At 33.2% G+C, this 14,435-nt stretch overlaps 1 protein-coding gene across 1 annotated transcript in view; it reads left to right on the top strand.

Annotated features, from left to right (window-relative positions):
- The window catches only part of hoe1 (OCA2 melanosomal transmembrane protein hoepel1), a 66,891-nt gene that overhangs the window by 11,475 nt on the left and 40,981 nt on the right, over positions 1 to 14,435 (top strand). The window lies entirely within an intron of this gene.

Here is a 14,435-nt window from a genome sequence, read left to right as displayed (position 1 = left end):
TAAAATGTAAACGAGTGAGTAAAAAAGCTACCAACTTTTAACTTGCCACACGCACTGGAAATGCGACTGGATGGCTGTTGAAAGTGAATGAGGTGGAAATGTACGCAGCGCCACATACTGCTGCAGTCCGCACAGCACTGCCCACGAGATAACGAATCGATTGCAACGCTAGCAGAGCAGTCTACGACGCTCACAACGCCAACCACCTTCGCACATAGAGCCGCTTGTAATGCTCTGCCGGCGCGCAACGCAGACACAACACAGTCTGTACATGCTTGCAATAATTATGCCGGCAAAGCCACGGCCACCGTCGACGTCGCAGTAGCGTCTGGCATATTCCATTCGCCGGGGAATCGGCACTTCGGCATTTGACGGCAGCTGCGACTGCTTGATGTACGCTAACAAGTTGGATTTTGTGTTTGACTTTTTCTTTACATTTGTTTGTTTGTTCCATTTTGACTTCGCCAACAGCTGATAGCTGGTGGTGGTGCTGCTTTTGCTGTGTTCGTAGTAGCTGCTGCTGCTGCTGCTGCTGCTGCTATTGTTGCCGTTTTTGCTGCCGATGCAGTATCGGTCGTCGTTTAACAAGGAAAAGTGCCGCGACCTGAGATTTATTTAGTGTACAACTGTCGTGGAAAACAGACATCGTCGGAAGGTGCTTAGGGACGTATCGTCTCGCAGAATTAAACATTTTCTTACTTCTCCTCGCATGCATGCAGCTATTGTGCTACATACAAACGAATATTTTGTGCTTTGTAAATGAAATTGTGTATAAAAGTGTAAATTTAGTTAAATCTACGCGCAAAAATAAGTTAAACGCGGTTTGGTAAAGTTCTTTGAAGTGAGTGGAGCGAAAAAAAGCATCGTTTATGGAATATTGTAGCGAAATGCATACATGTTTAAAACATACAGAGTTATAATTTTCCAGTCGGTTTTGTTTTTTTGTTGACTGCATTGTGCTGTGAAGTTGGTGTAGCGCGCGTGAGTGAGAGTGTTAAAAACAAAATAAGGAGTTGATAAAAATATACGTATGTACATACTTATATTGATGCCAATTTAGAAATCTCAATTTGTATGAAATCAATGAACCATTAAATTGAGGTAAATATTTTTAACCGTAATGCAAACTATTCAGTGAATTAAAAAAAAAAATTACACAAAACTAAGCAACAATAGAATAAAAATTATATAATAATAAATAAATTAATAAATAAAGACATAAGCGAATGCGTGAAAATGCTTATTTATTTAATAAAAATAAAAATATCAGCCGTAACTAAATGGTTGTTAATTTAATAAATTTTATGACCGTTTAAAATTTATGGAAAAAATAATTTGCTCAATAATTGAGATAAAATAAGATAAAATTTTAATTTAAAGGAACTTTTTTAATAAAAAAAAAATATGCTGCATAATTATACGAAGCTATTACAAATCAAGATCCTTACTAAATCAAAATTTTTTTAAAGTTATTTTTAACAAATATTGTGCTTTGATTAAAAATTAAATTTACATATGTTTGTATTGTTACACATAAAATGGCATATTTTTTAAAATAAAAATTAAAAATTTTAATGATTAAATTTCTAGTTATATTTTAGTTTTTTTATAGTACAATTTTAAAATCATTGAAGAATAAAACAATTTATTCAAAGTAATTGCAATAGTCAAAATTGTTTAGAACTAAATATAAGACTTCACTTGATTTTTCGCTGCAAACAACTATAAAAACCAAGAAAAAACGATAATTTCGGTTGCTTCGAAGCTATAATAAAAAAAAATTTCCATTCAACAACTTGATTTTGATCGTTCAGCTTCTATATAAACTATATGCTATAGTAGCCCGATCTAAACAATAAATTCTGAGATTGTAGTGTTGCCTTGTACAATAATTCATGCAAAATTTCGTGAAGATATCTTACCAAATAAAAAAGTTGTCGATATAAAAACTTTTTATCGTTCAGTTTATATGGCAGCTATATAATATAATGGTCCGATATTTGCGATTCCAACAACTCGGCAGTTCCTTAAGGGGAAGAGAGCGTGTTCAAAATTTCAAATTTATATCTTAAAATGAAGAGTAACTTTTAGGTGTTATAAACTTCATGGTAAACTTAACCCACTAAAACCTACATAAATTACTTAACCTCATGAAAAAATTGGTATGCAGCGCATACTTTGCAACGAAACTGCAATAATTAGTTTCTATATATACATATATATTTGGAATTAAGCCAATGATATTTTGAATTTACATATTACATATTTTGTAAGTAGTAGTATTCTCGAAGTATATAATCTAACTGCTTAAAACAAGTAATACTAGCAATATAAAAGTGGAATTTTGAACCAACGAATTTATTTAAAAAATTTGCATAAATATGTAAACTATTTTGAAATTTCAACAAAAAAAAGCACGAGTCAGCTGCAAGTAGTAGTAACATAATGCCAAGGCTAGTGTAAACCAAACTTAAGGCAGCTGGAGCGCTTTTACATTTGTTAACAAAAGCATGCAACTAAACGTTCAAAACCAATTACAAATAAATAAAAATATAGGTAATTGAAAAATTACAAAAAATTGATTATACGTTGCTTTTTATTTATTATAATATACTAAAAACCTTTAAATCAGTTATATATAAGTTTAAATTTGTTATACAATAACAAAAACCAAAAAAAATGGTTATGATTTCTATAAAATATATACATATATGTATGCATAAATACTCATAAATTATAACCAAATTTTTTTTTTAATATGCAGCATATTTTTTTTAGAAAAATAAAAACTTTAAAATAATAAAAAAATACCAAAAAAATTATTAATCAGAAAGAGCTCAGCGCCAGCGCAAGTGTGTAAAATGTACTCAAAATTTAGACTCTTTTCCATTTCATTAAATATTTAAGCACTTATGTCATATAATTTTGTGGCGATTTCCCATTTACTTGGCTTAAGTGCATTTTCTTTTCTGCTACACCTTTCGCTTTTGACAACAAACCAATTTTGCCCCAAGCATGTACAGTATACATAATTACAAGTATGTATGTATGTAAGTACATTAGTAGCCGCAAAAATAATAACAAACACCAACTTCAGGTTAAAAGCGCGACGCAAGCAGCGCAGCGCCAAATTTCCAAACAAACACTTCCCAAGCAAAACTCCGTACTCAAACACAAGGCCAAGGCAGCGGTGAAGAGCGTGAGCAAAAGATACACATAACAGTAACAATCATTTGAGATAAGACGCCGATTCTGCAGCTGCAGCTGGGTTTTGTACGATATTTATGGTACTTTTATGTGTGTGTATGCGTTTGAATGTACTAAAGTTTTACGTATCTATTTTTGTTCATTTGATATCGCACATAAAGCGTACGAAATGCTTTATTTTCCCTTTCATTGCATCTGCTTTGAGTCATGCGTACTACGCTGCGTATGAGCAAAATGGTAATAATTTCTGTGCCGACAGCATCACAATTCTAGCGGCAGACAGCGAGACGTTCATTACGTGCATCGTTTTGTAATATTTTTTTTTTATATATTCGGCACTTAATTAATGTCTTCCTCGCCCTTCACTTTAGCTTGTCTTACTTCTTAAAGTGTGATGTAATCTCTTTAAGCGCTTCTCTGTGCGGTAAACTTGTTTTGATGTTGTCTGGCAGCCGTTTGAAGCCAAGAAATGAACGAATATTAAATAAGTGAGCTAAGCAAGAGGAAAATTCATTATTGAACTGTATTTTGTGCACACCAGAATGAGTGTTATATTTATATATTCTCATAGAAAATATTTCTAACAGAGTTAGTTATTTACTGCTTCTGGAAGAAGTAACGTCCTTGGGACTCTCTAGTTCAACTTGTTGTAGCGAGAAATTTAACAACATTGGTACACGTTTAAGAAAATATTATCAGAATTATTGTTGGTAATTAAAAAAAACATGGTATTTCGGTAGAGTTTGGTGATGCCTCATTTTGTAGTCAAATTTCTAGAAAAGATAATTAATAATGATGCTCTCCTTTCTTATTCGCTCCTTCTAAAAATAGTACTCAAAACTAATATTAGACTCACTGAGGTTGCTTTTGCTGATAATTGTTTGGTGAGGTTGGGTTAGCTTCGGTTATCTGGCTAATATCATGGGAATAACAATAGAGTTGCCAACGACCCGAAAAACCCATTTTATCACCTTGGTTTCGCAGGTGTCAGATCCATGCGGTTCTAGTCTTGAACTCGAAAGTGCGGAACAGTTTAGAAGACAGTAATGAAATGATTCTACCTCTTTTTCCAAACAATTTCAACAACTGATTTGACTTTTAAGATTTTTAAGGCATGATGGTTCTTTGGGGATTCATCAAATAAAACTCCTTCAATTAAGAGTGTTGCCAAGCTCACATGAGGCCCAGTTATCAAGTAGTAAAATACAAGTAGACAGCTGAGCTACGATTTAATTTCATTATGTTGATAGTGAGACAGCGGTTCCTTCCTTGTAAGCTCATCCGTTTAAAGTTGCTAGCAGTTCCACTTTGGCCTGGCAAACATACTAGTCTTAACATAAACTACAAAAGCTTGATGCCATTGCTAGTGAGGATATTCACTAAATAATATCGAGCATACGGTGACTGCGTTTAAGACTATCGGAGTCTATGTGTTCAAATTCTTAATATCTCTTATATAAATTTCCGCTTCAGCGAGTTGTTAAATGGTATTTTTCATCACTTAGACGGACAAATATGGGATATTTTCCTAACACAGCTCTTTCACTGGGTTTTGACCCCCTCAGCTAAATCCAAAAACTTGTGTTATTTTACCTATAAGCTGTGATCTAATGCATACCATAGCATGCTCTAGCAATCTGCACCCTTCAAATGCGTGCAGTTTTTCTTCACAGCTGACCAGCTGTGCTGGAAGTTTAATTAATTAATTTGCGTGCGATTGCTTTTCACTTTTACTGAGCAACAGCGCACATCAGTTGAGGTTATTTTCCAACACCTTCCATAAGCGGGTGCAATTTTTTTTTAATTGTATGCCAGTGCTGCTTGTGAATACGACTGCCAAGCACCACTACAACTTAGCACTGACACTGACATCCTCACATTGCCACCGAATGACAATGGGTCAGCATTTAAGCGTTTCGGTTGCGACGCTTCATTATGACACTGAACGGTCTAATTTTGTCCTAATCGTTGTTGTTGGTTTGGCTGCGGTGGCTGTAATGGCCGCTAGGGTTGGTGCCCCCCAACCAGTGCATCATTTCTGTTTTCTGCTGTTGTTATTTGCTTTTTTTTCACCACTCAAGCGGCTTTTGTTTTGCCACTTTCCTCAATTCGTTTGTATCAATTTTTCGCGTTTTTTTTATTTCGTTTTTTTTTCTTCTTCCTCCTTTGTTAACGAATTCGTAATTCCAGTTTTGTCTGAGATGAAAGCTGTGCGGTTGTGAATGCGCTTCCATCCGCCCATTCTGTTGTCAATTAATTCACCTTAATTATTTTCTGCTATGTAAGGGTAATTTTTTTACTTTACTACTACAGTTCTGTCCAAAAGTTATTCTAGCTAAAAATTATGAACTTACTTTTTATAGATAAACCGCAGTGGAATTTTTTTTTATAATTTTTGCAAGCTTCCGCTCAACAAGCCGATTTCTTCGAACGCTCCAGGCTCACAAATCTTTAATTCCCAATGGAAATTCCTTTTAGTGTTTGTACAAATCAGCATGCAGCTCCCAAGGGTATCTCTGTCTTCCTCCTTTGCTTAGATGCGGTGGTGGCAACCGTTTCAATTGCCCCAAATTGTGCTGGTTCATAAGCCATTTTCATTGTATTTACATGAAGAACTCAAATAGTAAAGTATGCCGGATGCCAAAAATTCTGCAAACATAGTTGTTTGCAATAAAGTTACTTAGGAAATTGTTGTGCGGCGAAAGAAGCGTGCAAAAAGCGGATGAGCGCAAAGAATTGAATAATATAGTATATATTTCATCAAAGGAAATAAATGCGACTGATGATTATTAGTTAAGCCAAAGGTTAGTGGTTATGGATTAGGTAAAAGAAAATATGCAAATATTGAGGAAAATGTGAATTAATTTTTAATATTTAATTTTATATCTCTTTTGTATTAAGCTCAAGTAATTTTCTTTATTTATCCACGAATAAAAGATGTTTTCGATTTATACATTTTTGCGTAAAGAACCTTTCCTTCTAAAACCTCACTGCGCCTCTTCTCTAGCAACTCTTTACCATCCACACATCCACAAGTAGCCTCTGCGACGCAAGCGTTAACTTCCTTACTCTACCCTCAATATTTGACCTCCTTTTTTATCAAGGATAAGCCCTAGGTATTTCACCTTATCAACAGGTTGAAGATGTGAGTCTCCAAATGAGGGGAAAGGCGCGTCTGGGATTTCATACCGCCTGGTAAATGAAAATTTAGTTTTACTTGGGTTGACGGCTAAGCCACTTCTATTCGCCCAGTTTTACACCCCGTTGAGGTACCCTTAGCTCGTAGACGATATTTAGAAATTTTCCTTGAACTATAAAGACAACATTGTCAGCGTAGGCTGCTACCCGACAACCTCGTTCCTCGAGTCCTTTAAGATCCAAAGCATTGCATTATAATGATTTCGCCCTATCTAGTCTTTGAAAGGGCAATCTCAGGGACAAATGCCAATATATATATTTTGTAACATTTTTAAACCGCTTCGTCTCGAACATTTCCACAACTTACTTAACGTCATTGAAAGTGTGCTTTCAACATAAATACGGTTATATGAGTACAAATTCGAGTACAATCATCTAATTTAAAGTTAAATAAAAACTCATGACACGCGTTAAGTGTCTTCAGCGTCTTCTTAACTCACTTTATTTGCGTTTTCTTTTTATTCTTTTATGAGAGAAACTTATTTATGTATTTATACGAGTGTACACAATTGTCATATGTAAATATATACTCAATATATTAGAGTGTCTCAATTTGTATGGGAAACTTTAGTCTTTAGAAAAGTTTTAGTAAGACTACTACAAGTAAGTCATAGATTCTTTATCATATATGACAACCTCTTCTTCACTTCGCTATAAGTGAAATTTTAAGGGATATGAAAGACTTTGAAATTTTGTTCAGAGGATACTTTAGGCGGTACAGTGTCCTGGGGAATTATCTGAAATTGAGTTTTACTAGAATATAAGGATCTTTTGTCATAAAACTCATTTCAATAAAGAGTTTCTTCATATATCGTTTATTGTTTTAGGATATAGTGTTGGAAACTTGGAAAAAGCTTGCGAAAATAGACTAGAATTAGTTGTCCTGTTAAACATTCGATTACAAAAAATATCTACTACCATTTATAGCTTGGATGGCAAATTCCTTGTAGATTTTCTGTATTACTTCTCTGTTGTTTTTTATTTCTTTCAAACTCAACTAAACTGGGCACTAAGTAAGCACAAAAAACTTATATGTTGACGATTTTGTTTGAAAGTACGGGCTTTCGGAAAAGCTTTTCTTAATTCTTTTTACAGTGAAAGCACCCAAACGAGCTTTTTCAGAGCTTTTAATGCCATTTATGTTCTTAACTCCACGCAATATGTTGTAAACCGTCTACAGAAATCTGGTATCCAGACAATTTGTGTTATAAGTTTCGAAAAGATTGCTCCCAACTAATGTAAATACACTTATGCATATACTTAAAAAGCTTTCTAAACGTGCGGGTATGGTAGAAAATATTTAATAGAAGCCCGTAAAGAAAAATTATTTAGAATTTAAGCACATAAAATGTCATGGGATCAGCACAAAGGTCTACATGCGCACTCCTTATAAAATAAAATAAAATGAATGCCAATGTGTCCCCAACTCTAGTTTGGGTATTAAATTGATTTTGTGCTAAAACACAAATACATTACAAAATCGATTTGTGGAACTTTTACGACACTTCACCGAACTTTCCATAGTAACATTATAGATATTAGCATGCGATATATATACATATGTATATATATAAATATGAATAATAAAATTTTAAATAAAGCTTTTGTGTGAAAATTTTGGTATATTATTTACAAATACAATATTTTGGATTCTTAAATCCAATCTTCGGTTTTCAATTCAATGTACATATATATTTTTCTATAAATACTGGCTGCTTGAACATAACTGTATGAAACAAATACATACAAATGTTCAGACCGACAAACATGTGAATACAACAGGTGTTGTATAACCAATAGCGAAATTATTTTCATTTATTGGAGATTTCAGTGCAGCTCGTAACCAACGTTACTTTTGATTTTATCTTTATTTACATACCCACAATTCACAGCTTGCGGAGAGTTTTCTATTGATGTTTTTTAGAGTTGATGAACTTGAAGTCAGTGAACTTTACTGAATTAAGCTTATTTAAAGCTCTAATTTTGCTTTAAGATTTTTCACATTTTTATTTCTATAACTAAAATAAAAGTTATGATATTACCGATTAATCTTAAGATTAAAACAAATTGGAATGCTTCTTGCAAATTGCTTTTTTCTGGCGGGGTCTTACACCAAAGTTATTAAATAAGATTATTTCGGCCAATCGAGTACCATTTTCGGATAAATTGTACCTTATATCTTAATATTATTATATTAAATATTTTTATTTCAGAATAAAATGCAAACTCGTTAAAAATCTAGTAACACTCCGATTTTTTAAAAAAGCAAATGCTATCGAAAAATGTCGTGAATTTGCCCGCTCTGTATCAGAACTTTATTCTAATATAGTGAAAAGTATAATTTCTCCGTAAAAAACGAAAACCATAATTAAAAAAAAATTTTTTTTACTACTGAGTTTTTTTTGTGATGTTGCATTGAGGGATTTATTCTATTAATTCAATAGTTTCTGTATCCTTACTTGAAATATTCGAAATAAAGTTTCACAAGGTCCTCAAAATATAAATAATTTCAAGTTCGGAAAGATATGGTTTATTTTGATATGTAGTTCCCCATTTTTCCTTTGACCGCATGCCTAAAACACTCGTTTTCAATACTCTAGATATTTTTTGAAGTATTTGCTAGAGCTTCAGGAAACTTGTACAGTTCATTTTGTCTTAGAAATCATTTTATAAGGATATAATATAACCTACCGATAGAAGCTCAGTCGTAAACATCTTTTTGTGCACAACCGGCGTTCTTTTTATGGAACCGATCTCGGAGGTGCTCAAACAATATTTGTTTAATATTCTGAATAAATGCCGAACCGGCACCTTAATAAATTATCAAGGTTTTTTTCCGTTGTGGTATTTGTAAGAGAATATATATTTTTAATATTTTTATCCTCCTCTGGCTATGACTTTTAACTTCATTTAAGGAAAAGTACCCCACACCATTGCTTTATATATTATTTAAAGGGCATGGATATGTCCGTCTAAAGGGTATGGGTGTGTCCATCCCTCAGTTACTAATTTTTTCCTGACGTGCTCCAATATTAGTTTTCAACTGTATTTGTTGTATTCCGCAAAGTTTGAGAAACCATGTAGTCTTCTTTTTTTGGGTTGCTCCCACTCTTTTCCACATGCTTGCGTGCCTTCAACCAAATTTCACTGTCAATTCAGTCATTTATTATTCATTTAGTTTTTTGGCTTTTCTTTTGTTACCTGTATTTACTTTTTAGTGCTTTTTTTACCTTTATTTGTATATATTTATGTAGCTCAATGCTGCATGCATTGTCCTGGATTGCCCTTCAATTATTCTATTTCTTTACATTGGTTGAAATATAAATATTAAATGTCATAATAGCCGTTGTCAATTACATACACATTTACATATGTACGCACAAAGCGCTGAAGCGGAAATTAAAAAAAGCGTTCACAATGGACACGCACATTTATGTGCTTGGGTATAAACTTCTCCTCTTTTCCTTTTAAATACTCTTGAGGACTACAACTGAAAATTGACATTTAACTGCTACCATAACGAGTGCTTTACTAGTTTCAGATTTAAAGAGAGGGAGAGTGGCACGAAAATAAAGATAGAGGGAGAATCAGCGAGCGGCAGACAGAGAGAGAAAGAGACAGATACAGACAGAGTGAGAGTGAGGAAGAATGAGAGTGAGGAAGAATGAGAGTGAGGAAGAATGAGAGTGAGGAAGAGTGAGAATATTATAGAGCTGTTTTATTCAATGTAAAAGCAGAGATAAAGAGATGCCCTACTCGTCTCTCACTGGAAATTAGAGCGCAATTGATAAACGTCAAAACCTACTGAACTCAAGCAACTGTCAAAGTTCAGTAGGTCTGACGTTTAGCAATTGGAAAAAGAGGGACGGCCAGATTAAAATCCTACAGAAAAATATGTAAACAGAGAGATTTGTGCTGCTGTTGAAGATCACTAACAAAAATTGGAAAACAATGAAAATGAAAGAAAACGCGAAATTGAAATGTATGTGATGATATCTTTTATGATGTCATGCTAAGTGGTATTGATTTTCAATTGAACATTTTTAAAACCATTTATTAATTGAGAGCTAATACATTTGTTCTTTTGATTACGTATTGAAAGTTCAAAAATCAACTGTTTAATATATCACAAAATCACAAAAAAAGAGTATAAAAAGTTTCTGCATATGTTTAACGGATACATGTATAATAACATTTAATCTTTATAAATGATGGGTATTTTAATTTAAATTCCCAAAAATTATTATTTTGTCCGATCTGGCTACAATGGATAATGTTATAAAAAATGCTAATTTTGAAGCGCTCTCACACTGGAAAGAGTTGGGCATCCCATTATCCCTGGTAAAAGCGTGGTCCCGAGCGCTAAGTGAAAGCCTGACTGTCTTCCCGACACTGCAGTACTTTTCAAATTTTTAAGATATTCTCTGGAAGCAATATAATTTGAAATTATTGCGGTAGCAATTCAATCTGAGAGATGTTATAGAGCTTTTTGCGCAACAAATTGTTATAGCATTAATGACATTCATGTTCTATAAAAAGCATATTTCCCGACGATGATGAGTACTATAATTTTCTAAAGTTCGCACTCAGAGTCAATTCATTATTCACTAATTTGACAGATGATGCAGGGGGTTTTCAGAAACAAAGGATGAACAATTCAAAGTATCTTCTATTATGCCCTGTTTTACACTTATTTGAATGAGGTAAATTGTGTGTGGAATAAAAAATTAAATTTTGAAAAGTTTAGAATTTAATAACTACCCTAATATATCGCTTACATCGACATATTTCTTTAAATAACCACACGCACATAAATTCTCTAGTAATGTCTACACAAAGCATCCTGTCACTCAATTTATACCCACTTACTGCACACGTGTGTGCGTGGTCAAAACAAATTTTAGCAGCACTCGGGAGATTTGCGCAGAGCATACTACTGCTTCGGTGTTTTTGCTTCACAGCTCATGTAAATTTTTTTCTAACATAGTTTGTGTTTAGTTGCAAACTTTTGCACCATTTTACTCTGTTTGTTCGTTTTTATACTCTCGCCACATGTTGCTACAGAATATAAGCGTTTTTTTATTTTATTTTTTTGAACAGTTTTAAAGTAATATGTGGAGGAAGAGACCCACAACAGTTGCTCAGTGTACTAAACTTGGAATTTTAGATGCTGATATAAATACATAATTAATGTGGAAAGTGTGATTTTAATTATAATTAGATGCTGCTGGCTGGAAGAGAGTGTTGATTCCTTTGTACTAGTGGAACTCATAGAAGATATGAGCCATTCCGAATCAAATATTTAATGATTTTTCAAACATTTTTAAGAGTTTAAAAAAATATGTAAGATAGATAATATTTAATTGACCACAGCATAATTTTCAGTAAAAAACTCTTTCCTTCTAATGAAGAGTCATATATACATATAGCAGAGTACTCATATTTTATTAAGAAATTTAATTAGCATATTTTTTAACACATCTCTTAAGTGATCGGTCCTAGTTTTCTCTCTTACGAGTAGTTTGATCATTATACTTTGTAGAACTTGAAACGTTAATTGTTTGTTTGCATAATATTGACCCTTACTGGCACCTTTCGAAAATATAGACATGCCTATATATACTCTGTTGCGATATTCACATCTTAATAATCCGCTTTGATCTGCACGATTTCTAAGTGCAATATGGTTTGCAAATAATTATGAGTACAAGTATATTCGTTTTTCGTTCTCGTTCTGCGAAAGAATCATATCTACATCTTTTAGCTTCGATGAATATTTTTACACAGCTTCTTTAATGAAAACTATAAACCATAGTTGGCCATTATTTTGTCACATAGTATATTTTAATATCTCTAAAGACAAACATACCTCTCTTAGTATATTCTTTGCACCTTGAATATTAAGCACTTGATGTATTCACATATCTTACTATATGTAACCTGCTCAGATAAGTTTATATGCTAGCCAGCAATAAACACAAAATTGTGTTGCATAAATTATTTGTAAGCAACCACCTGTAGTCAATAATAATAAAAATGAAAAATGCATTTGGATAACCACCTCATAAATTGTGTCAGTGAACCGGTTTTCCAGGGCAAACGAGCTACTGAGTTCAGTGACAGCTAAGACTGTGACTTTTCTAAAATCTGCAGCTGCTAAAGAATGCTGTCCAATTTCAAATGCACTTGATATCAAGTAATAGTTAAAACACAAAAGAAAACTTTAATTTCACCGATTATACATCTACTTTATGTGTATTTATTTATATATGCATATGTATGTAGTTTTTCGTTAGATGCAAACAAAAACATGTGGCAACAATTATTGAAGCGATCCAAAATTTTTCCTTTTTATTGGATTACTGCTGCATTTAAAAATCTATTTGTGTACCACTATGTACATAGCCTTATGAAAATTGCTTCTCAAGTTCTCATTGGTGTAAAAATGTAAGGGTTTTAGATAAAAAGCTTTTGAATCATTACTTCGTACTGTTTTGTTAGGCCTAAGACTCGATGCATAGTGTAGAGTAAACGAAATTTTGGGCTGAAATCAAATTGTATAATGAAAATTATGAATATTCGGAGACCTTCTTTATCGAATATATAGTGGATCACTGTTGAGTACATAATTATTCTTCTTCGCAGTATTCTCTTACTTCAAACACTCACAAAATAGCTTTATCTATAGCTTTAAAGTTAGATAAATATATGCTTTCTAGCGCCATATAACGAATATTAGTATACTTGTACGTTCTCAAACCTTAATTTATAAGAAAGAAATGTCTTAGACAACAATTGTCGTATAATTTGGACGCTTGTTCAATTTTTTTCTGTAAAGTCGCGGTGGAAAACACATACTGTATATAGGGATTTTTCCACATTTTAGGGTTTCTGGTTTCTTGGAACAAGCACACTTACTACTTACTTGAGAAAAAAAAGGTTCGCAAATGCAATTGTTTTCAAATTATATCCACTAAAAATTGTCTCTACTTCTATTATCAATTTCTCTTGATTTTTTTTTTTCATATTAAGTAAATATTAGTTCTTTTTGGAAGCAGGAACACAAAAAAAGAAAAATCGAATGTAAAATGAAACAATTATTGATAGTTAAGTGACCGTCAATTAGTACGCATATCAACTGTACATTAAGATTGACAGTTGCTCTCCAGACACTTGTTTTCCCGACTGTGAAGTGCTTTGAAATCTCTACCATTCGACTGCAACACATTTGAGATTCCATTTCCAATAAACCCAAATCTTATTGGTGCTTTGTCAGACATCAGGCGTCAGTCGTTAGCTGTCAGCTGTCACATGTTGAATACTTTTACCGTTACGATATGCACATTTGTGAGACAGTAAAGCGGCTTTATCGCGTCACAAGTATTGCTCACTCATTTGCGCTGCTTCTTCTTGAACTGAATTGAGATTTTTGGGCTCATAAACGTAAATTCGTAAGCTTGACGCTTCGGCGTTATGTTTTGTGGCAGCTCTTAACGAGAGTGCAAAGTTTTGCGTGTGGTCTTTATGGCTTATAACACAGTGTGGCATGCCACATGCCGATGTACGCCGCATATATTTTTAAACTTTACAAATTTTTTGTATTCATTATTTTTACTATGTGCCAAAGTCGAAACGCGCACACATACACACTTGCGTTGCCTGCTGAAGGTGTTGGTGCGGGTGGTGGTGGCTGGTTATTGCGACAGCAGCTGGAAGCTAATCTTATTTTTTTTTCAAATTTTTACAGCTGTGCTTTGTTACATGAGAAAAATAGCAACAATTTTTAAATATTGACAAGTTGAAAATTCCAACCACGTAGCTGTAACGAGTGAATGTGCAACAGGGCGTGTAAACCGATGAGTGTAAAAGCGGCAAAAGTGTTAAAAATTAGTGCAAAAAATATGCGGCTAAGTTAACAGAACAAAAAAATAAACAAGCAGTTGTGTGGAAAAAATACAAAAATAAAAAAAGAAAATAATAAACATAGATAAAACGAATATTCAAAGAAATAAATAATAAAGGTAGAGATA

This window comes from Bactrocera oleae, chromosome 3 (assembly GCF_042242935.1).
Source record: "Bactrocera oleae isolate idBacOlea1 chromosome 3, idBacOlea1, whole genome shotgun sequence".
Classification (NCBI taxonomy): Eukaryota; Metazoa; Arthropoda; class Insecta; order Diptera; family Tephritidae; genus Bactrocera; species Bactrocera oleae.
This window is presented reverse-complemented; position numbering and strand designations above follow the sequence as displayed.